The sequence below is a fragment of the Dicentrarchus labrax genome, unplaced genomic scaffold (assembly GCF_905237075.1).
Source record: "Dicentrarchus labrax unplaced genomic scaffold, dlabrax2021, whole genome shotgun sequence".
Classification (NCBI taxonomy): domain Eukaryota; kingdom Metazoa; phylum Chordata; class Actinopteri; family Moronidae; genus Dicentrarchus; species Dicentrarchus labrax.
The window spans coordinates 12,597,267-12,622,573 of NW_026136722.1; the positions used below are offsets into that span (position 1 = coordinate 12,597,267).

The 25,307-nt window shown below is 38.4% G+C and overlaps 1 protein-coding gene across 1 annotated transcript in view; it reads left to right on the forward strand.

Moving 5' to 3' along the window:
• The window catches only part of hs3st4 (heparan sulfate (glucosamine) 3-O-sulfotransferase 4), a 78,366-nt gene that overhangs the window by 1,950 nt on the left and 51,109 nt on the right, over nucleotides 1-25,307 (forward strand). The window lies entirely within an intron of this gene.

Here is a 25,307-nt window from a genome sequence, read left to right on the forward strand (position 1 = left end):
AAATAATGTTATGTTTGTAATTTCTAGATGCCAGTTTTGACACTGACCAAGAGAAATTGGCTTATTATCCAGTACATAGTTAATCCTCAGTTTTAGTTCCCCATACACTCATATGCACACTCATATACATACACACATGCATAGTCATACTCACAGATTAAAACAGAGGGAAAATGTTCTCTTATAAGAGCCCATTTGGACTGCATATCACATATATTATGTTGCACATTCCACCCATCAATTCCAAGAGCACATCATTTACTTAAATTGCATATAATCTTACATGATAGTGCTGTAAGGGCTGTATTTTTTGAAACACCTCTTGTCTAGGCATTGCAGCTGGTTCTCAAAGGAGCGTAAATTGTTAACGCCACCCTTCTTGTGTGACGGCTGACATTCAATTTGAGTCCAGGTTTATTAGCCTGTGTTTATCATTGCCGTGTTTATGGGAGAAAAAAAATCAATTTGAGGGTTCATTCATGGTCAGTTGGTCATGGCTTGGTTAGGCGTTGTTCTCACATAATGATGTTTGACCAGGGGAATCCAAAATTTGCGAACGGAGTCAATGAGCTGACGAGAATGACACTGACTCAGAGTCCCTTTTGTTTCTCTGTAGAAACCCGGGTCTGTTACGCTGGTGTTTGGGTTGTGGAAGCATCTGCTTTCATCTTGCTGCATAGACATGGGAGTGCTTGGCTGTTCATTTAGCCTGTGTTAATGCAAGCTGTTTCATTACGCTTATGGTGAAAGGCTCATTAGACAGGAGGATGACATGCTTACATAAATAATAATAACTGTGCCCGTATGTCTCAGAGCCTCTGAGCCAAAAATATCCCTAAAGAAGCCTTCATTTTATATCTGTCACTGTCCTGTATATAACATTCACCTCAGAATTTTGCATTCTGGAAACCAGGAAACACACAGGGCACATTTTGCACCAATGGATGCAAAGTTATTGGTTTAATTGTTCAAAAATAATTATGAGTTGAGCCACTATTTCAGACGCTGATATAAAAATTCATTCAGACCACGTTTGTTTGTTTGTTTCTAAATTATGAATTATACTGCATCTCTCTTCTCTGTCTGTGATGCTCTAGCTAATGTGCACTTAATGGAAGTGAAATTATGATCAGTTACAGATGTTTGCAACCATTTGACATTGGTGTAGTTGAACGAGACCAGTAATCTCATAAAATATGATTCATAAATTTGGGCCTGTCTCAGTAAACACCTGCTCCACATTTTGATGGATATGATAGATAAACTATGGGGGGATGTAACCCAAAGGCATCTTGTAAGCGCTAACATGTACTTAAATGCTCGTTCACTCTGTTCTCAACACAGTGAATCCAATAATGTCTGCGTTATTGCACTAGAAGCTTATATTGACCATTGATATTTAACCATTAAAGTTTCATATTCAGGTGTAGCGATCTTTAGAAACAATTGAGGTTGTGTGTTTGTGGCTTGATTGTTTTTGCTGTTTGTATGTGTTTATTACTTTTCTGTTACTGTGTGATGCACGGAACAAAAGAGAAAGGATGAAGAAGAGTTTCCATTGAGTTTTGTGCTGTGAATTAAAGGACCTGCCACGCAGGGAGATCATACAATGTGGATTCATTCACTGCAGTACTTTCTGGTTCCCTGAAGTGGAAGTGGGGTTTAGTAGGTTTAGTCAAACTGAATAAGACTGTAAAACAGTACGCAGTTTGTTGTTAGTTGTGAACATGTGTGTATCCCATTTTATGCAACATTTTATTGCCACCTTTCTGCTTTAGACACCTCATTTAGAAAAATAAACCTCTTATAAAGTAAATGGCTTTTTTTGTCACTTCCCTATGAGTTACACAATATATCATAAAGAATCAGCTCCTCCAAGGGTGTTATCATTATCCTGGAAAATGTCTGACATGGTCAAACGTCAGTGACAGTTGTAGGAGAAAAGGAAATATGTGCTCTTTTATGTAGGCAACAGCGAACGCCCCCTCCTATTCCACAGCCACTGCTCTCTCACTGAAGAAAATACAGGCCTCATCTTGTCAGTTTATAATGTGTTAAGGCTGTACATTTGTTTTTAATATAGAGGATTAATCCTAGTTTCAAGTAATTTAAAAAAGAAAAAAGTAATTGGCCATAGAAAACTGCAACTGAAACCTTTTGGGGAAGTAAAGTGCAGACTTTATTGTAATCTGCAATTAATAAAATAAGATAAAATAAACATTTGATGGTACCAGTTGCTAATTTCTCTATATATGTCAGTAGTTACTGAAGTCCTAGCAGCCAAAAGTAACTCAAACTGGGGATGCAGAAAGAAAACAATGCTTTCAGACCTTTTATTTTATTTTCTATTTTGTAGTAATTTGTTGTCGTCTTGGTTGTTTTTCTGAACAAGTTTAAATTGAATCTGTTAAGTATTCCTCACGGCAATCACGTCTGGATGTGGCATAAAGGTGGTCTTAGCCTTCTGTATAAACACAGAGTTCCATATCTATATACGATTTTGTGCAAATCCAGCACATATCTAATATTCACATCAGGATTCCAAGTTTATTGTGCGTCTGGTATGAACCTCCATAGACGGGCCCAGATTGGTGATCGGTGCTGCTTTCCTGTTTTTAGCACTCTTGGACAGTTTCTCCAGTGTGTTTTGGGCTTACTTGAACAAGCAATTAGCAATGTAGTGCCATCATTACCGTACACAGAGGACTTTCAACAGCCAATTGGCGCCTCTAATGTTGCCTCTATTTCTGAGTAAAGAGGATGAGCCACCACCACGAGGATTTAACTTATCTGTTCTCTTGAGCATGCCTCAACCTGGAATAGAAAACGTTTGATGCATGATGACCAATACAACAAATGTTACTCCAGCTCTGTGCCAGTGTTTGCATACTTTAGTGGAAAGATAATGTGCCTCATAAATTGTGCTAAAGAATGTCATTGACTATCGATCATACATGAAGATTTATGCCTGCTGTGGGGGAGCATTCTCAGCAGGAATTCACACTAGTTAGGGGCCGGCCTAATGAGGGCTTATTAGTGAGGTTGACTGCTTGGTATTTTTGCAAAATGCCAAACAAATAGTGTTTACATTAGACTAACAGACTTTGAAAGGAGCAACTGCCAGAGCAAGAACCTAGAGAGAACAAAAATAATTATAAAAGTTGGTGTTTGAGGTAGGAGAAAATGGTGTGATCAATTACAACATAATCGTGTTGACAAAGCATCCATTTTTCTGATTTAAAAATTATGACATTACAAAGGAGGGAGATATAACAGTTGAAAGCTTTTGACATTTGAGTTAAACTTGCAGATTAACAGTGGCAGTATCAGCCTACCACGCTGTTAAAAGTAACGCCATTTTTGGAAAGTGTCAGATTGTCCGTTTTAGATTAATTCCAGTTGAAAAGCATGTGTGACCAAATCAAATAATACAGCAGGAGGCATGAGGTTTCCCATCTACTGAGGCTCAATGGAATTCTGCTCTACATTGATGTGTGAACTGGACACTCAGCAAAGTGGGAGCAGTTATATCATTCTTTTCACAAGGAGTAAGAATGGCGTTGAAAGAACCTGATATGGAGCAATTGTATTGAGAAATGTGCTATGTGAAAACGGTATTATGTAATAAATATGTAATTAAAAAATTTAAAATCCTGAAGCATGAATATGACCCTCAAACGTCTCTGTAACTTATGAGCAAAGGCTACAATTCAAGGCACTGAAAAGTGCATTTTATACTATATGTGTTGGTATCCTATCTTTAGGCTTTGGTACGATCGGTGTAGCTGCCAGAGGTGCAAAGTTGAACTGATACTTATCAGGAAATCGATACAAGAGTCAGAGATACAGCTACATCGACACAGAACCACAGATCCAAACCAAATTATGTGTGGAATTCATCAAAAATCTATATGGCTGTGAAACGCAGATCTTAAAATTTCAAGTAACTCTGTCTCTGTGTCCTTGTGCTTCTGGTGCGTGTGTGTCCAAGTGTGCAACTCACCCCTCTCGTGCTAGGATCGTTTCTAACATACAGTACCTACTTTAAGACATCCACTTCCTGAATATGATCCCACATGGAAGAAAGTCAGACTCCACCATGTACAACACTGGCTGAAACCTCAACTAAATAAATCTGTTATGTATATAAAATGCAACAATAATGTAAAATACACTGGTGGCACCACTGGCTTTGTCACTAATTCCAGAAGGTAAAATTACATGGTAGAATCCTGTTGAATCAGCTTTAGATCACATTGAAATTTATCTGTATTGTATCAGATTGTGGACTATGTAGCTAACTATGCATATTAAATCATCTGGGAGGGCCTCACTGCTTTTCAAATCCAGTAAAATTAGTTGAAATACAATCCACTAAAATGAGTTGTCCATCCATTTAATCTGTGTATGAACAAGCCTGTTTATAGTTTTATGTCCAATCCCACAATTATTGCCCAAAAGCCATAAATTATACTTATCTCATAAAGTTTCTCAATATAAGACTTAACAGGATATAAAATCAATGTATACAATGTACTTCATCAAACAACTGCCACTAAGAGTATATAAGTATGGTGAGAGCCAGATGAAAAGGCAGTAGAGCCATGTATTAAGAAGCCCCTCTCCTTAAACTGAGTGTAGATCCTGCATATGAGAGCACCATCCTGAATAACTTATCACTCTGTCAGCCTACTGCCAACACACTAGCTGCCACCTTGTGCAACACCACAGTTTCACCACATACTCTGTGGAGTTGACCCAGTGTTAAAGGAGTTATTGCCAAGCTCACCTGTTTATGAGGTGAATACATCATCTATCAAAATCACAGCCCCACAGTCGGGACTTGGCAGCACTAAATTAAAAGCATATTTTAAGGAGAAAAAGACGAAGCAACAGCAGGTCATAATCTAAACAACTTTAGTTTGAAGGAGTTTTGTGACTTTCATCGCACTACTCAAAATCCTGAACCTGATTTATAGCGTTAATGAATAAAAAGAGATTGGAAAACTGCAGTAAAAGCTAATCCCCGATAGTTAACTGAAATTTAGATTTCAGGCTTCATGGTCAACATGTGAGAAAATTACTACTTATGCAAATGTCTGCATGTGAATAGTGACCTAGTGTGTCCTTTGTCGGCTCAGCTAAGTATTCATACATAGGATAAATCAGCTAACTGTGGACCAAAATCAAAGTTTTACTGAAGTTTGCAAGCTCTAATATCTCTGTGTTATTAAAATGACACTTTAACCCCCTATGCAATAAAAGTTGAGGGGAAGTGCCTATAAATCTTCAGAGTGGTGTTCTTATTCTTTCAGGGCTGTGTCCCTGTGCAGAGAAACGAGTCAGCGATAGCTTCCAGCTCTGTGGTGATTAGTCCCAGTAGACACTGTTTTTATTCCAGCACAGTCCGAAACTATTTGACTTTCGTTGCCGACTTTTTTCAATCATCTTTTCTTGATGCCTCACAAGATGTGGCCATTTAGAAAGATGTCATAGAATGAGCCTTGCCATTCCCAAGGACATTTCTTTTTGTGTGAGTTGTAATGTGCTCTAATCAATATATTCTATACAGCTACAAAAACTTCCAGCTCAACCGAGGCCATACAATAGAGTGAGTTCACTCCTTACCTTATCAAAAGAATGTATCCTTTCTTTGCACTGTAGTATGAAGAATTCATCTGTTTAAAAAAAAAAAATAATTAAGTCTATTCAGGAGGCAGTGTCAGTGTATCGTGTTTGATTCAGCCTCTATGGGACTTTGAAGGAACAGTGTGTACTCCAGCACAAGCTTTAGTGTACCTGCAACCTCTGGTCGTAAGACAGGACCTGGTGACAGGAGGTGTGTAATGGAGACATGGATCCACTGCCGAGCCCAGCAGCAGAAAGTCTAAATCCAGCGTTTATCCCTTGTTTAGCCCTGCTTTCCCTCTCTCAGCTGCTCCATGGGCAGCTTAGCCCCTGACTCTTGCCACCTGACTGGGAGCCCGTGACTTCACTCAGTGGGGAGATGGGAAAGAGCAAGGTGGGCCAGATCCCAGAGTAGGCAGGATGCCATCCCTTCCAGCTGGGCCTGTGTACTGCTGCAGTGCCTCCCTGTCCCGCACCTTCCCCAACATGGCAGAATCTGCCTACGCCTGATAAGACGGCGCCAAGACTCACAAGGACGCACCTCTGAGTGTTGTGATGCCAGTGCTGCAGTTGTGGAATTAAACTTTTTAATTAGCAGCATACCCCTGCGCTGTCAAGAGAGTGGACTGCTTCAGTACAGTCTTTCTCATTGCCCACCCTCTTTCCACTTGATTAAACACCCAAGCATCATGGAGCTCTGAGGTTCCAGTTACCACAGGAGCAATCATGTTTATTTCTTGTTTGAGAATCGCTTTAGATGCAGCACAGCGCACGAAATTACTCATTATATCCTATGGACAGCAAGGGCATCCTTTTTCTCCTTCTTTACCTCAGATACCGTACTTTATAAATCAATGTATTGAACAATAAGCCTACTGTTGAATCAATATTATGGTAAAGTCATCTTCTCCATGAGTAAGAAATTACTTTTTATTGTAATAAGGCACTCCTCAGTGATGTTCAAACTTGCAGCTGATTGTCAAGTGTAATCATGGAGCACCAGTAAGTGCCTGCGCAATCTCAAAACTAACTGCACATTCACATATTTTCACTTACTATTTTCCTACTGGCATTGTGAATTGTCTCTTGTATGGAAAATGTTTACAGGACTTTATCAAGTTACATGAATCATTAATCGTATGCTCTGCATGTATGTATGTGTGGGTTTATAAAGTCAGTGGAAGTCAGTTCAATATTTTCTAATTGCAGACATGTTGGTGCCCTTTGCCAGATATTCATAGGAAATGTTGAGGGTATTCATCCATTCATTATAATATTTTATAAACAACTTTATAACTTTATTCAACTTCAATCAGCGTTGTATGCTCACTAGTTCCTCTTATGTCCTGGTTTTGTCAGGTTTTAATCATATTTTGGATATTGATGAGGAACGTTTAAAGATTCTGGTTATTAATATCTCTGTATGAAGATTATCCTGGCTCCTGGAGGTCTGTGTAGGAGTGTGTTTGACTGCTCAATATCTTAGATTGTCTCTGTCATTTCTGTACTTTGTCTTTTGGATGATTTTATGGTCCACTGTTTATATGAATTTTTATTTTTATTTTTATTTTTTTTCTCCATCCACATATATACGCTTATTTGCTTTCCTGCTGAGAGTTGGATGAGGAGATCAATACTGTTGTCATGTCTGTAAGGTCAATATAGAGCCTTCACCAACAGCTGGTTAGCGCAACGACTGGAAACGGAGGGAAATTTTGCTTTTAATCGTAAACACAACAAGTCATCATTTTACATTTATGTTACAGAGTGTTTATTGGTTCTATTGTTGTACAAATTAAACAAACATGTTTATTAGTGAGCTTTAGAAGTGCTGGTAGGTGGAAGCCAGGCTAGCTGTTTCCCCCTGTTGACAGTCTTTGTGCTAAGCTAAGCTAACTGGAATCTGGCTCGAGCAACATATTTAGTGGGGTGAGTGGTATTAATCATTTTTCCAATATCTTTACCAAGACCACAAACACGAATCATGCTGTACAGTGGATATTGGAATAAAACAAATGCTTGTGATGTGCAACATCACCATTTTGCCACTCATGTTTATACGGTTAATAAAAACATTAATTATGTACCTAAATACGTTATTCAGGCAGCAAAATACATTTCATTTGTAATTTGTAGGAGACAGGGATGCACTAGAAGCACTGTTTACCAGTTAAATACCATTTTCTGCAGATGGACCATTGCAGATTTTACACAAAATGTCAACATCATCAGGTTTTGAATTATTGAAATCTAAGGTGAAAATGTCCTTTTGTAATACACTGTAGATTTGAATTTCAACAAGTACAGCCACAAAGCTGCATCTATTTCAGCTCAGCTAATTAGTACAACCATTACAACACTATTCTCCAGGTTTCATATTTTCTGCAGCAAATATCCTAATACGGTGGATCAACACATACTGTTCAGAGCACAGTGCTGAATTACCTTTCAGGAGGTTTTTCCTTTCAGTGGTGTTTTGTTTTGGCTGAATAGAGACTCCTTTTTTCATTTCATTCTAGGATTACAGATTGGTTTGATCTTATTCTAGCGATCTCTATTGTAACATGGGAATTATGGAAGAAGTAATACGGCGCCATCCTTTTTGCATATGGAGAAAAAAAAACCCTCTTGAGCAGTTAATGGGTATAGCCAATTTCATCCTGCCTTTGGTCCTGTTCAGAATTCATGTGCATTCCTCCTGTGTCTCTCACACACACACATTCATCTCTTTCTCTTGCCCTGCTGTGGCTACACTCCGATGCTTTCAAGTGGAAGTCTATTTTACTTATGGTTAGAATTTAATTCACCGTTTTTTTCCCCTTCCATTGCTATGAAGTGGCCGTGGGTTATGGTTCACCATCAAGGTTCATATCCACTTTATTTTTGTGTCCATCAAAAGAGGCAGATAAAATTCAGAGCAGCCATCTCCTGCATGGTTTCTAGGATAGAAGGGAGGACTTAGGCTTGTGTTTTTGTTCCACGACATGGACAGATTGTCTGAAAATGAAAGACATAGCTTCATCTGTTAAATTATTTATTTTGGACCCAAAATAAAGTATAAGCTGAAGTCATTTTATGCTCAAAGGGATTCGTCTCTCCCAAAAGATTATTTGCATGCAACAGAATTGCCGTGATGTGCTTCTAGTCTGGAGGAACAATGATTCTGCTCTGCAGAATGCTGGTTTACCGACGTCTTTAAATCTCTGCAAATAAGACTACCTTGGGACAAATACGCATGTCAATCATACTTGTCAAGATTCCAATTTTCCTTCCCCATCTCCTGGAGCACTTGCTCTGCTCATGCTCCTTATTGGCTGCGAGGGATGTGGTCTCATGACACAAGCTGATGCATTTGTTCAGTCAAAAGGAAAACCCTGACAGGAATGGTCATGAAGCCAAGATACGGGGACTGCTGGGAGTATGTTTCAAATGTGTGTCCATGAGCTGATAGGTGCCTCTGTAGTGTGTTGTGCTGAGAAAATGTTGGCTTCTCCCACTAATATAGGCAGAATTATCATATGACCGTTGTGCAGTAGACATATGCAGCATATAGCTTTTTTCCATCAAGAAAACCTTGGTCGTTTTGTGAATGCACAGAAAATAGCATCTAACGCTGCTGCCAGATACAGATGCCATTTCAGCCATTTTTTTAAGCTTCTCATTATTATTTTTTTCAAGGGTTTGATGGAAATTAAAAGTTAGGACCATTTATTGAGGTGATCTTTGGTGCCCAATGCATCTCATGCTCTTCACAGCATCTACAGTTCAGCAACAACCTGACAGACTTAATTCAATTATGGCTGTGTGATGTGTTGAGACTCCGGAGGTGCGAGCTAATTCCTCTGTTTACACCCCTGAGTCACTGTCACAAACAAAGACAAACACATTCATTGGCTTCCAGGATCTTGTTTGCTGTGATTGTCCCATCGCCTTTGAAGTTTCTCATCGCTTTATGTTGTTTACTTATTCATGCTCTTTCTTTCCCTCAAATCACCATGGGGTATTCCGTTAGAATAATTTTAGCACAGTGTGAAACAATGTATGAGCTGAGTATTAGATGTGTAAACTGCACTCAACACACTTACTTACATACAGTAGAGACGCTGCTGTGCCGGATTTACTGGCACTTTTTGAAGAGGAAAATTTAAAAAATCACTAAAATCCTGATTTCCTAACTCTGTGATGGAACATATTGCTGACGTCTCTGCCACCAGCACTCTCAATGTGTTTAGTATGTTGGAAGTCATTAATACAAGCTGTGGCATTTGCCACAGCTTGTATTAATGACTTCAAAAGAACGCTTTTAGGGATTATGTTAATTGCTAATGGCAGTATCAGGAGGGGTTTGTTTTCCTTGGATAATTTAGATTATTGGCATTAGAGATTTAGGAGAGAGTTGACGTGTTCTGCCTTTCTAAAAAGGTTGTTACCTGCTCTGAACCATGAAGCCAACTCTTCCCTTGTGGGGGCTTTGATATGGGTGATATATTGTCTTCTACGCATAATGCACCATGCAACTGCTCACAATAAAATCAGCAATGAATTGTGATTCAGACAAAGAGAAAAATTGGTAACACCTTTAGTTGAAATAGTGTTCATAATACAGCATTAGTGCTGCCCCAATTTAGCAGGGCCTTCAAAGGCTCTGTTTTGTTCAAGACAGCATTCACAAACCATGTTTGCATACACCAAAATATATAACCTACACTGCTGAAGTATATTTTTAAAATGTTTTCAAAAATAAAATAATACAGTTACAATCATATCATATTAAACACTAATAGACTTTTTGAATTTTATGCAAACAGCTTCATTTGACTTTATTTTAAGTCCTTCTTGAACCCTAGCACTTAGTTGAAGCCTTTTGAATCAAGTGTTAACATGCTGCTGGATCAGATTTATTTTTTCACTCCAGCAATACCTGTTTTCTTTTATTTTCATGTAGTATAAATGTATAAAAACCTGTTTAGAATTGGTAAAGCTAACAAATTCAGCCATTTTTCTTTAGTATAAGAATGTGTCTGTACATCCATGGTTCATAACTGCTAAAACTGATAATATAGTCAGGTCTAGAAGATAAAAAAGGCTAAGGGGAACCCTAATACTGGATACAGCTGCGGCATCTGTCTATTAACTACTTCCTAAGTTATTCTAAATAAAACAATATGTGACATGCAGGCCTAGGTAGCACATGTAGCTGTTATGCCATACGCATGAAACTGAACCTGATACCTTAAAAAAGATAAAGATAAAAGAGCACACCACCAATTTAGCCTTGCACTTTTGTTGTCACACTTGTTGAAACAAAATTATCAAAATCCATGCAGCAGAACCAGAGATATCGTCTTTTTTATTCCACACATTCTTCCTCTTTGTTAAGACCTGGCACCTAGACTACCCAGAGTGCAACTACCAACAACAGTATGTGTTTTATTGTGGAGTCTGTCAGGGACAAAATAGTAAAAACTGCAGGATTAGGATCCTTGACTTCTCTCTGGGCCTTTTTTCATAAGGAAGTCCATGTGAACTGCGCTCCGTTAGTCATTCCATGCATTTTAAGTATGCCCATGGTGAATCTCCGGATAGTCGCTCTCTACTCTAATCGACCTCTAGTTTGTTTCATGTCTACAAGACAGGAGGAGGCAGAATCCTAAGTATGAATTGATTTTTGCATGAGCATACATTTACTTTTAAACACCTGCAGAACACACTGAGGCTGTGCTGCAGCAAACAGGCTATCTTAATTGATGTAAGTAATGAACAAGGACATGCTCTCTGTCTTTTGACTCAAGGTCACTTTGCCATCGCAGTCTTCAGCTGTGTCCTCTGGTCTTTATAAAGGACCAACTTACCATGAAAGTGTATCTGGGCCGAGGTGAGAAGGTAGCTGCTGTAACTAATGGGTTTATTTAATTCAATTTATTGCTTCAGCCGCTGCATCATATGAGACATGCTGGTCACTGTAAGATGGAGGTTTCTTCATGAAAGAAAGAGAGATTAACCCCTTTTTCAAAAGGGCAGATTACGCTCTCATGTCATGCTGCATTTTCGTGCCTAGATAGCTGGATGTATAAATCTGCAGAACTAAATGAATATAGGTTTGTGTTGAAATGGGGCTCTCAAGCTTATTTCGTACAAGCCTTGTAATCAGCGTCACGCTGGGGCTACGCTCACCGAGCTGGGAATCTGTAATAAATGAGGGCTTTGTCAACATGTCCACTGTTGGATGCAAGGAAGCAGTGTCTTTTGATTTGAAAGTATCAGCTGAAAGGCACTCCAGCATATTTGTCCAAGCAAATGTTTAGCATTCACTGCTATCTTTATCATCTATTATGTATTTCTATGGCTTGAGGATGGCATTCTGTTTTTACCCTTAGCATATTGTTATAATTAATTTATCCTTAATACTATTATGTTGGCTACATGTCAGACCATATCTGCCTCTTAACATATTGTGTCCAATTAACATTTTCCAAATTTCTGATACAATCTGTAGAATACGAATGAAGCTGTCCCAGCAGCTACTGGCTCTGTGTTGTCTCAGCTCAGAGCGAATTGCTTTCTCTTAAATTTGTTTTGTAATACACAGGAATAAACACGTACACTTTGCACATTGGGTAAACTCAACAAAGGCTTCAGGGTTTTGAAAATTAATGTGCCATGATAATTAGTTAACCAATGGAGCAATGCCAGAGGAAGGAATTTCACACCTTGAGTTTAATAATATATAGTGCAATTTGCCTTGGTTGAAATGTGCATATGTTTCTTCACGTTATTTCATGGTCCTGGTGTTACACTGTCATATCTCAACAGATGGATCATCACATACTGGCACAATGGCTGCTACTTATTTCAAAACATCTTTATTAATGAGGATATTTTAGTCTACACATAACATGTTTGAAAGAATTGATCATGTATATTTTGCCCATGATTGTTAGAGACTTTAAAGGATACTTGTCACAGATTGTACTTTCATACTTTTCTTGTATGTGAAGACTGTATCCTTAAGTATCCTTTTGCAAACTAATGGAGTACTGCCTTCAAGCAGTCATCAGCATCCCTCAGTGCAATAATGTCTTCAAAGAATTTCTCAAAATCAAATCAAATCAATGTAAATAGGGCATTATAAACTACCTTAACAGAATGTTCACCACTATTTTCATTGTAAAACCATTTGCTTCTTTGGTCCTGTGCACTGCTTCCCTCTATCATGCCAGGTAGTTGATTGCAGGTAATTGCCTTCACCTGGTGTCCCAGGTGTAAACCACTTCCTGATTACATGTTGAGAGTGAAAACCAGCAGGCATTTAGGTCCAGAGGGCTTGGATTGAGAACTGCTGCCTTAAACACTCATCTACTTCCAAACCAATCTACTCTAATTGCTCTACAGAAATTCAGCAAATGTATTCTTTAAAAAACATCACTTGGTATTAGACTTTAGACTTAGAATAACGTCAACAAAAAATATATGTATTTCTGAAGCTTGCCATTCTTTAGTTCACAGAGGAATGTCTGCAGAGGTGCGGTGGCAAATTATTCTGACTTATAATGAGACAGTGGGTTGCACACACACTTTGACATCAGAGAGGCTGTGCCCCCTGCCCTGGATAAGTGCTAACCCACAGAGTCAGACATGGCTCTTTTTCTCCATGACTTCATTGCTTTTTGTTTCCGGAGTCATTTTTTTCGCCTTGTGAAAGCTTAAAATCTGAAAAGCACAACAATGTCCACCGCAGTTTCTGTCAATTTCTGAAAGTCGCTAGAGAAATCGTGTGGTGAAAATTAATGTAATCATCCAACCTCCCATTGTTTTGACGCAATTACTAAAAAAGAAAAATGATCTTGGAGCTATGAGAATGTAAAACCGTGAAAGATCACAACTACTGTTGAGTATATGGTAGACAATCTGTAACTGGGGGATGTTTAGGAAATAAGAAGCACTGTTTTAACAGAAGAGTTTTCACTAAGAGTGAAGAGTTATAAGGGGGAAATGTGTCGAGCATGAATGCATTTAAATGTAGGCAACCTCCCTCATTCACTACACATCAGAAGACACACACACTATATTTGGCATATGAATGCCATGGAGGATGGATTAATGATTGCCATTATTTTTTTTACTTTTGGGCGAAATGTGTTGATTGTCCATTCAATGTAAATGTAGTTCGGCCAACCAAAATATACATTTAATTTACAAGTCAAATATGTAGCCTCAAATGCAGCTTATTTATAATGTGCAAAAATAGCTGCTACTTAATCTCTTCAAATTTAAAAGCATATGGTGTAACATAATGGCGAGGTCACGGGCCTTTTAAAGGCTACAAGTGAAAACATCTTGCTTGATATCATGATATTTCATGTGATATTCCCAAAGACAAGTGCAAAACTCTCACCATTTTTCCAGTGACGTGCCTTTTTAATTGTGGCCATGATGCACAAAGAGTTGATGGGCAGCATAATTCCACTGTTCACTCATGGAGAATGAAACAGCCAATTGGTGATGTTGTTACAACACTTTACATGATATTTTTTTACATGTATAGACAATAACTGCTGAAGCATATAAACTCATACTGAGCATATATGCTTTAAAGAGCATTGGCAGAGTGTGTGAGTTAATAGTAGTGTAAAGGCTCATGCAAACGTTGTGTGTTGACAGACAGATCAAGTAGATGAGTCAAGAGACCGTTTGGCAATGTGGAGGCTGCATCTTAAGACTGTTGTTTCCATATAGCATATAGACAGCTCTGGGGAAGTACAGTAAGTGAGGTGACGCACGGTCTTGGCCATAATGACTAGTAAGTCTGTGAGAGGAAAAGTTGTGGAGCAGATGGTTGCCGGGTGTGTGCGCACTACTGCTGGCATTTAACCAAATTAACACAGCGTCACTGTAAAGTCTTGACAAATGAAAAACTAATCTGGAGGCATTTTTATGATCTTTGTGGAAGATAAAAATATGTTGACTAAACAGGTTTGCCAGATTTTGTCAATTGTTTGGCTGTCTGTTATCATGAGATTTTAAACATTTTTGTTAGGACACACTGGAGAGTTTTCTTCCTTGATATAGTTAACTAAAATTGTGAATTTACCTCTGAGAAATTGCTGTCGCTACCAGTATGAAACTTGTTCAACAGGCTTAACAAGCAAAATGTTTCAGACAGATTAGGTATTCTACACAGTGGCATAGTTCCATATTCACTCTTGGCTCCTGCTATTCTTAGAGCCAATAGGGTTTTTATATAGGGAACATAATGTTGGTCTGTTTGTCGACCATTTTGATGGCTTTCTATGCATTTTTATAGACATTCATAGTCCCCAGAGGCTCAAAATGTGATGATTCTAGTGATCCCTTAAAGGAGCATTTCACCCGTGGAAACTTTAATATTTATTGAAAGTGGGTTATATATGTAGTCGAAATGTAACATACATTTTGAATTTGGTGCCTATTTGACCGAGAAAAGACAGAAAGTGACTTTAGGGCCCATTTGTATTAAAAACAACTCCCACAATCCACAGCTCTGCAAGCCGCTCCCACTAACACTATCAAAGATTACAACAACGTGAAAGTAAACCATTTATTTACAGAAATATATCAACAACAAAAAGAAATATGTTAACAATGACAGTTACTGTTCCTCCTGAGCGTCCTCAACTTCTTGGTGCCGCAGTACTGGCCATCTGGAGCTGGATATTTCTGTTGGATAGCCTGCAACACATAAGCGGGTAAAACGATGCTTTGTCCCAATCTCTCGCCTTGCAAGACCCATTCCAGAAAGGCTGTTAGGCGATATTGTCTACAAGACATTGAGCACACAGTTGGCGATGCATGGTCTTTGTGTTTAGCGTGCCACAGTAGTTCGCAATGCAACTGCAAGCTGTTTGTGCAGTAAAGAAGGAAACGTTAGTTCAGTTGGCTGACGTTACGTATTACCTGGGAATAACTTTGTGATAACACTTGAACAAATTGTGTACATACATGCCACGTTGTTATAAGACAGAAAATAGAAACACTCACTTTACAGTCAGACGTCCGTGTGTCCGTAGGCGCACAGCGAGAGCACAGGCACCAACAGTCCGCCCCAGCTCGAGCCAGTCCGGGCTCCTCGTCCGCGACAGGCAGGTCCTCTGCCTCGGCTGCAGAAGCCTCAGTCGCTGCTCGCTATATTGCGGCTCATAAAGGTAGCCACGAACATCTGATTCGACCATCATACTTTCGAAATTTCTTCCATATTAGATTGATTACCATAGTCGTAACGACTGGCTCAACAGCGCCTCCGCTTAGCTTCCAAACAAGATGGTGGTTATATTTTTTTAGTTTCTGCAGGTGAAGTCCCACCCACTGATCTGTAATAGGTCTGTAGCGTGAGTGGAAAAAAAATAAGGAAGTAGTGTTTGTAGTCTCACCCCCTCTACAGAGATATGAGACTTCCTGCTTCCAATGACGCAAAATGACGATTTTTACATCATTGGAAGCAGGAAGTGCAACACTAAAATCCATATTTCTCCCCTCTCAGGGAAAGTGAGGGAATGATGCAAAGGATGACAGCTATCCAAATGGGTGTGCCTTAATTGCCACATCTGACCAGTTTTACCTTCCAGTGAGAAAATATGACTTGAGGGAATTCCTAATATTCATGGTTTCGAGAGGATGATACAAAATTATGTTTGCTGTAACTTTCTCCGAAACATGGGTGAAGTGTCCCTTTGAACCTTTGCCATGTATGTTCTCCACATGAGGAATTGTAATAGTCTTGATGATCACATGACTTTTCATTTAGCGCCAATCATCAGGTTATCTCATGCTAGATTAAGATAGTGAACATGCAATGTCATTGTCGGCAATGCTGATGATGATGTTTTGTCAAAAGCACTGCTTTGTCTTAGAAAAACCTGCCGCTAGCATGGCTGTAGATTTTTTTTAATTTTTTTTTTTAAACAAATATTACTGCCCAATTTGACGAAATAACTCAAAATGCTGTTCCACTGCTACAATAAACGGTACAAGTTATCTTATAGAGCCAGTTTTTTCATTTTTATTTCATAACGTTTCGTAAAAAGAGGTTTTATGTCACATGATGCCTAACTTTACAAAATTTGAGAATGAACAGCTGATGCCGTTACTGACACATGATGTTGGACCATGTTTGCTTCCTGTGTATGATGGAAGCCTCTGGGTGTGATTTCAGCTTCCTCTATGCCAGTGTTGTGGTTTGTTTGTTTTGGAGTGGGTTCAGTGCCTTAGCTGGCCTCTTTATTACTGCATTCCCTAATGCCTTGATTTAATGCACTCTCAGAGGTCAGATATTGTGCTGGCAGCCACAGACCACTTCCTTCAACACCGCCCCATTAATAACAGCAAATAAATCAGGGCACACTGAATTTCCTCACTTGCATATCGGAGCTATTTGGGAGTGCTGTAGGGACATCTTTATTACATAGAGGAGGTATACTGCCAAACATCTGTTTACACCTCAATCCAAAGTCCAAAACGTGTGGTCCATGTCCAGATTAATTAAAGGTACTACTCCCTATGGGTTACTTACATTTGCATTCCATTAGAAACCCTCAGAGGCCCTCAAATTGATTGTTGGAGGATCCATAAGACCATGTAACGTTCACTCACTTGGCAAACCCTTCAACAAATGATTTTTTTCTGAAATAAAAACCCCCAGCTTTTCTTTAAGGTGTTTTCATGAAAGAATGCGGACAAACAAACACACCATATCAAGACTTTGATGTAAAATTATGTATGTATGATAATACATAAACATAATAGTAAATGTGCCTATGTATTCCAGGATGTGTGATTCAAGTTCATAACTAACCTTTTTGAAATAAAACAAAGGGTAAAATGACTAATTTTCAGTGAGCAGTACGGTGCCAGAGATCTGCCTTTGCAGCAGCCTGGTTTCTGCACATATCAGATTTTGTTTCATCATCTGATGATACGGATGTGGTCAGACAGAAGAATTATTATTGTTGTCAGCATGTGTTTATTTTGATTTGGCCGTGTATAATCAACCTTACCCAGCAAGCACCTTTCTGCGCCATCAAAACCCTTGTGTGTCTTTAGAGATTAAACTTTGAATTATGCCAAATATCTTCTCTACCAAATACAAAAATAAATGCATAAAGATAAAAAAAAACATACACAGGACAGCAGTTCTATTCTTACACAGCCATTTATATTGTTTATGTACCATTAATCTCCCACTGCATTCTCCCCTTCACTTTTCACATGAAAGCATAAATTGCTCCAGGCTACTCTCATGCAACAACAGCGCATACTGTCCATACTGTAAGAGAGAAAAACAGGCATCACATTCACATAACTGCTCCCCAAGAGTAAAAGAATAGGGGGAAAAAATACATAGGACACCACAGTTCATGGTTGGGGGGTTCTTATTATACATAATTCTGATTCTCGGGAAATACATTTTGCCTAGAGTATTAATTTAAACCTTTTTTGAGGTAATCAAAGAGTCTGCATTAATTATATACATGAACAAAGGAATCTTGCTAATGGTTATAAACACAATCAAAGTTACTGACTAAACTTAATGCAAATAGGATCCTGTGTGTGTGTGTGTGTGTGTGTGTGTGTGTGTGTGTGTGGACATGAAGCATCTTCTATATGGGAAGTCAATGATTCTGTGATGATTCATGCTTTTCTCAAGGAAAACCAAACATGTTGGTCTGCCCAGCTGAATAATCAACATCATTAGCCATTCTATTTTTCTCCCCTTGCTATTAAAAATGAACAGACCCACTATAGCTGCAAAACTTGGCAGCAGGGACTTCGTCTTGATTTGCAAGGCAGCCAATGAAATGTCTTGGCGGGGGCGGGCATTCTCTCAGATGTTAAGATGTATAAATTATGCAGAAAGCAGCTATTCCAATATTTATCACTATACGTGATATGCTTTATTGCATGGGGAGAAGCAGGCGTGATTACATGTCATATATTTAGATTCCACAATTACTGGTAGCTGATGTTGCAAACGTTTGAATAAGTAAAAAAGTGTCCAATTATCAGTTTTCAGTTATCAGTTGTTCAATCAATAATCACATTTCAACCCTGCAGTCAGCTTAAATGGATGCTAAGAATACAACTGAGAGAGTGAGAGTGAATGAATCTTGTTTTCACTTCCATGCTCAACTAAATTATGCACTGGAGCATTGTTTATCCATCAAACCAGGACCCTGTTTCAGCAATCCACTCACAAAGAAATTCAGAATTAATTGGCAACACCAAAGTGGAGACACAGCAAACAGACAACTTTCTTCCTCTGTCCATGATGCAAATAATATCCAGTATGGGGAAAAAGGGAGCTCGCTGTCTTTTATGTCTCGTCCCCTCGGTTCTTATGCCAAAACTCTGTTGCTCTGCGGAGTCTTTAACCTCTTCACCTCTGGTTCCCCAAGGCTCTGGCAGGAATATCCTGACTAAAATTAATGCAGTAGTGAGCAGCGATTGAGGAGGTAAATGAGGATTGTGAATGACGGTCTGATAATTGGGGTCTGCAGCAGCACTCCGTCCTCTCTCTGATCTGGGGACAGGAAGCGAATGGGAGTTGGGAAGGGGGAGGGAAGGGCTTACTCAGCAGAAGAACCCATTTGAAGTAGGGACACACATCACCCTTCTACCTTCTGCTCTTATAATAGCCCTTTAGAACACTCTTAAGTGACTTGCTTAGATATATTGCGTGTGGCTTACCTGTTTTGAAAGTTACTCTTCAGCTGTGCTATCAGCAGCCCTTGTGGAGAGTGCTGTTCATGCTCAATGGGAAGCAGAGGGGGGAGTTGCTAAGTGGTGCACCTTGGCGAGAACCGTGTTTACCCATGAGCACTCAACACAGTGGCACATGCTTTCACTTTGACTAATAAATCATTGAAGGTCTGATGTGCATCGATGGGAATGCAGTGTCAGTTTTGATACTTGATTAGCATTTCTGTCACTTCGCCTTACGTTTAACATAACTCCAGCTGTGCAACTCAATTCACACTGCCCATGGGCATGACTATGACGAACCATTCCTCAAGCTGACAGCCTGTCGTAGCGACACATCGACAAATGTGCAATTTCACTGAATATTTGAAACAAGATGCGTTGCAAGGGATATTTGCATAGCACAATTAGAACAGCAGTCTACAATTGTATTCTTCCCCTCTTTCTCAGCAACACGTATATCCTTGCAATTTTAGCTTTTATCATTCATTATGTGTTGTCTTGTAAGTTACACACCATTCACCTCTTCATTGAAAAGATGTAAACACAGCTTCTCGAGGGTATAGAACATAAAACACAATATTTGCAGTAAACATTCATGCATGCATTGAGATTCTTTTTACAAGGTCTCAGCTTGTTAGGCATGTGAACAATTGTCATTAGGACATGACAGCTGATGCAGATTTCAACCAAATCAACCGGATCAAATACTCTGACCCTTTTAAACCTTGTGCGAACACTCCCCAACCATAGGTTCCTCTAAGCAGCTATGTAAGACTCTGACAATATAAAGTTATTGATGCCCACTAATGTCCATAATGCAGGAAAAGGCAACAAGAAGATAGCAAAGCTTGGCCACCTTGCAGTTTCCACAGTGTGACATGTAATTGGCAATTTAGGGGAACTGTAGAGATCAAGATGAGATCTGGAAGACCAAGAAAACTCTCAGAGAACTGCTTGTGTGCTGGTCAGAAAGGCAAATCAGAACCTCCATGGGAATGCAAAAAACCTGCAGGAAGATTTAGCAGATGCAGGAGTTCCACTGTCTGGAGCTGCCTGTGCAAACAAAACCATGGAAGAGTCAGTAGAAGAAAACCTTACCTGTGTCCCAAATCCAAAGTCAGAAGTATTCAACATATCATCTACAGAACTCTGATGTGTTGTGGAAACAAGTGCTATGGACTGATGAAGTTAAAATATGACTCTATGGCCACAATCAGCATAGGGATCTTTTATGAAAAAGTGGGCAGTATTTCATGAAAAGCACACCTCCCCAACAGTTAAGCATGGGTGTGGAGCTATCATGTTTTATGGTTGTGTTACAGCCAGTGGCACAGGAAACATTGCACAGGTAAAACTAAACACCAACAAATTCTGGAACCAGATATTACAGCATCTGTGTTTTTAAAAAAAAAAAAAAAAAACACAACTTGAAGCTGAAAAGAGTAAAGCTTCAACAACAAGATAATGATCCTAAACTTGCCTCAAAATCCTCCATGGACTACCTCAAGAGACCCAGCCGAAGGTTTTGGAATGGCCCTCAAAGTCCCCTGACTTAAATATCACTAAAAATCTGTGGGGAGATCTTAAAAAGAACTGTGCCTGCAAGATGCCATATTGCAGAAGTAGAAGTCCTTTGCAAGAATAAGACAAAGACAAGACAAAAGTTCCCAAATACAAGAATTGATAGACTTGATAGGGGTGTAAATGAGTACTGACAATGTAGTACTTTGCACATACCACAATGGTGTTTTTATTTTTTCTTATTTTTGTTCAATTTCTGAAATAACACAATTCATGAATGTATGCTGCAAATATTTATTTTTTTGTCACGTTCCATACCCTCAAGAAGCTGTGTTTACATCTTTTCAATGAAAAAAATCAATGAAAATGTGTTATTGGTCAAGGGGTGGCCAAACCTTTGCATACAACTGTATCAGAATTTTCTAAGGTAAAATGTGGTTTTCAGATTGTCAATTCATACAGGGGAGCCCAAACTGCGTTAAGAAAACATTCCCTGCACTATTTCATTCATCACGCTGCCTTGACTACATTTTTTTTTGTTTGTTTGTTTTCGTTTATTATGATTCAGTTAAATCTCTCTCTCTCTCTTTTTCCATCTCTCTATCTATCTATATATATATATATATATATATATATATATATATATATATATATATATTCTACAGCATTACAGAATACATAAAGATCAGCTGTTTCTGAGAGTCTAGTACCAACAGCCATGACACATTAAAACTTGCAATCACACGCTCTGTGCCTGTTCTAGCCTTGTGATACACATCAGCTGAACCTTTTAACCCTGCCTTTACATTCATGCTTTATTTATATACTGTATGACTCACTGATTAAAAGTGAGCTGTTTGCATGCCCAGTAATGTGGAAATTGTGGAGTGTATGATGTTAAATGCAGTACGTGGTTCACAACTCCCCTTAGAATATTATGTAAACAGCCGGCCTCTGTACAGATATGGGAATTATCATCCTGTTTTAGCGTATGTTAACCTGTATTTGGCTCGGTCCTCCCATCTGTCAAACTCTACTCTTCAAAACAGTGAAGGGGACAAATCAGTAAAGGGGACAAATCTGAAACTTTCTTACATCCCTACTAATACGACACCCTCTCTTTGCTTACAACATGTTGCATTTAGTCACACTTTCATCACTTGAAGATATTATTTTGTTATTTTCGTGAATATTTCAGAAACGTTTGAGTCTACGATAACCACCAGTGATCTCTGCTCTCAGCACAAGCACAAAGCATGAGAAAATAATCAGAAAATAAAACAAACGTCCTCACACACACACAAAAACACTTACTTACTTAGCTGATAAAATAAAACCCTCACATTGTTGACCCTAGTTTTTAAGAGTGAAGATAAATCGCATATTCTGCTTTGAAAAAATGATTTATTTAGACTTTTTGAAGGCTCAGAGTTAATGTAGCAGTGACCTTGGAATTCAACTATAGTTTAATTGAGGTAAGTGCTTGGGCCACATTTTCATGCACACTGTTAATATGGTAATGAGAGGATATGTTAATATCCACCTTCATTCTTGTCCTCATGCTTCCTGGCTGTAGTGATACCTGTCTGTGGTAATTCCCGCTGTATCCCTCCTGATAGAGGCCGGCCTGCCCGGTCACTGTTAACAGTAACGCTGTCAGAGCAGAGCCAAAGGTGGAATGAACTTAACCCTTTCGCAGACCTAACTGGCTTCCACTTCCTTGTTAAAGTTTGAGTGGTACAATACCACATAAACAATAACAAATATCTAGTCAATTTAAGTAAGTTACCCTACACCCAGTGCAAACTAATAACTTCTTTAAATGGTTAAGTATAGCAGTGTTTTATTGATATTAGTTTAAATTAAGGTGTATCTTCACTTGCAAATAAAATAAGTGCATTATAGGTACATAATGTTTTTTTTCTTTTTTTCTAATGCTCATTTAAACCCTTACTCTGTAACACTTGCAATGCAAAGAGCTTGTGTTCCTGTTTACAGCTGGTTTTATGGTAATGAAGTTACCTTAAGTGTGAAAAGTACTTAGATCGCAGCTCTCCATGGGATGATTCTGATTTGAATGTTAAATCTTAATGAACATAATAAGAACCGTAGTAAAAAATGCACATGTTAGCACACACATTTCTTGTTCTTTTATTTATTGCACAGGGCATCTGGTTTATAAATGTCTTGATCATTGTGATGACTTTGATTCAGTATCGTTAGAACTTTACTGGAGCGAAATCTACTTTTGAACTGGTGAGATGATCAATGTGTGAAACAGGGTTTTCCATGGCAACAGTAAACTGACTTTCTCACTCTGCTAGCCAGCTAATCATAATCAGCTCTTGACACTGCACAATAGATTAGCAAAAGAACTACCCTTGAATCAAGGAAAGTAATGAGTCTCGCTGCTTGCCACATTATTCAGCTGAAGAATGTTCATGTAATTTGCCACTCTGTGATGGAGGGTAAATAGAGCTGCATATGAATGCAAAATTTGCTGGAAATCCATGGAATCTATTCTGTTGTACTGCTTAGTAGATACAAGACAAGTTTAAGTGTAATTATCCTGGAGCTAATGTTAGAATAAAGTGACTTTTGCCCTATCGGGTATTTCAGAGACATACCTGTTTATTTAAATGGCTTACACTATTTACCTTCTTAGTTTTACAGCAACATACAACTAAATACCTCACATTCCCAACAAGTAATAATAACATGTTAACATAGATATAATATACAGTATTGATTAAAACAATACAACATGTCAAAATGTTTGACAACTCATTGAAGCATGTGGCTCTCAATTATTTGATAAACCTGTAATCCCTTTCAGATTTGAAATACACCCAAACTAATGTCTGTGTGTGATTTGTTTATTTAGAAGTAATTTCTAAAATGTGTTTAATATCTGTATCTGTATTTAATATTATTCTGTATGTGTTTAACAGCCCTGAAACCCTGTATAAATACTAGTGTTCTAACCATGATTAGCATCTAGTAACGTATTACAAATTGTAGTGGTGGTTTAAATGGTTTAATCAAGCTTTGGAAAGAAAAAGGTAAATACACTTAAATGACTTAAAGAAAACTCTCTAGTCATGTATTAAGACAAATATAAATGGTCTGCTTGGGAAAATAATGTGTGTCTTCAATGTTTTTTTTCCCCGCATAAGTATAATTTCCACATTATCAAAAAAATCCTCAATATGCACATTTACATACTTCAATGTAAAGTCCATTGTCAGTGCATGTGTACTGGCAGATTCAAGTTTCTACATCACACTTGTATAAATTACTGGACCAGGACTGACTTTCAGATTATTTGTGATACAAATCATGCTCGTAGGCCTGCCCTTTAGAACCAGATTTTCAATGAGCACAGAGAAACTTTCAGCTTTCAGCAGATCAATGTGATAACATCCTTCTTGTGTCAAACTGTGTATATATACATATATCATTTTGCACAGTGAAGCTCAAACATCCAACTGTAGGAACAAGATGAAAACCCTATTTGTGTTGAGTGGAGACAGACTTTAAAATATTTTTTCCAGATCCTAGAAGAGAGACACACCAAAAAAGGGAAGTCATCTCTTACATAACAGTAAATTGTAATTATTTGTGTTCATGTTTTTTTTTTGTTTTACCACTGCTTGTAATAAGCAAGCAGAGCGTGAAAAACCCCACCATACGAGTCAGGGTTTGGTGTTTTTGTACTCTGTGGGGCTTGACCCTTGCTTTAAGGCTTATGGCCTACATCGTATTGAACAAAGTAAATCTTCTTTGTCTTCCCCTCTGAGGGCCTCTGCATTAGAAACATAATGGCTACAGAAAGAAATGGTTTTGGAGGAAAGAAATGCTCTTGGGTATGGTGTCCTTTTGCTGTAGCTTCTGTCTGCATTATAATGTTATCTTAGTGTGTCTTTGTTTTGGACACACGGATGGATCTATACACTAAAACATTTTTTCTTTAAATTGATGCTGTACTAGTGGAGACCGGCCTGTGAAGTCAGTCAGTCTGAGATGAAAGCGTGACATAGCTTTCAAATCTTCTCATCTTTAGAACAAAGACACATCATACTGCAACACAGAAGAAGTCTGCAGTCTGTGGTAAACCTGACGGTCAATATATTTAATAGTAGCTCTGGTAACACTTTATAATGAGTACACACTATTAAGCATTAGTTAAGCATGAATAAATACTGAATTCATCATTAATAACGCATGAATACACATTAGTATGTAGTTTATAAACACAGTTAAAAATGTTTTATTCATCATTGATAAGCACATTAGTTATGGATTAGTAAATACTGAATTCATCATTTATAAAGCATGATTCTGCTGTAAATAGTCATTACTATGTGGTTTATAATCAGTTATAAATGTTTTACTCTTCATTGTACTGTACATTTCTGCATGCA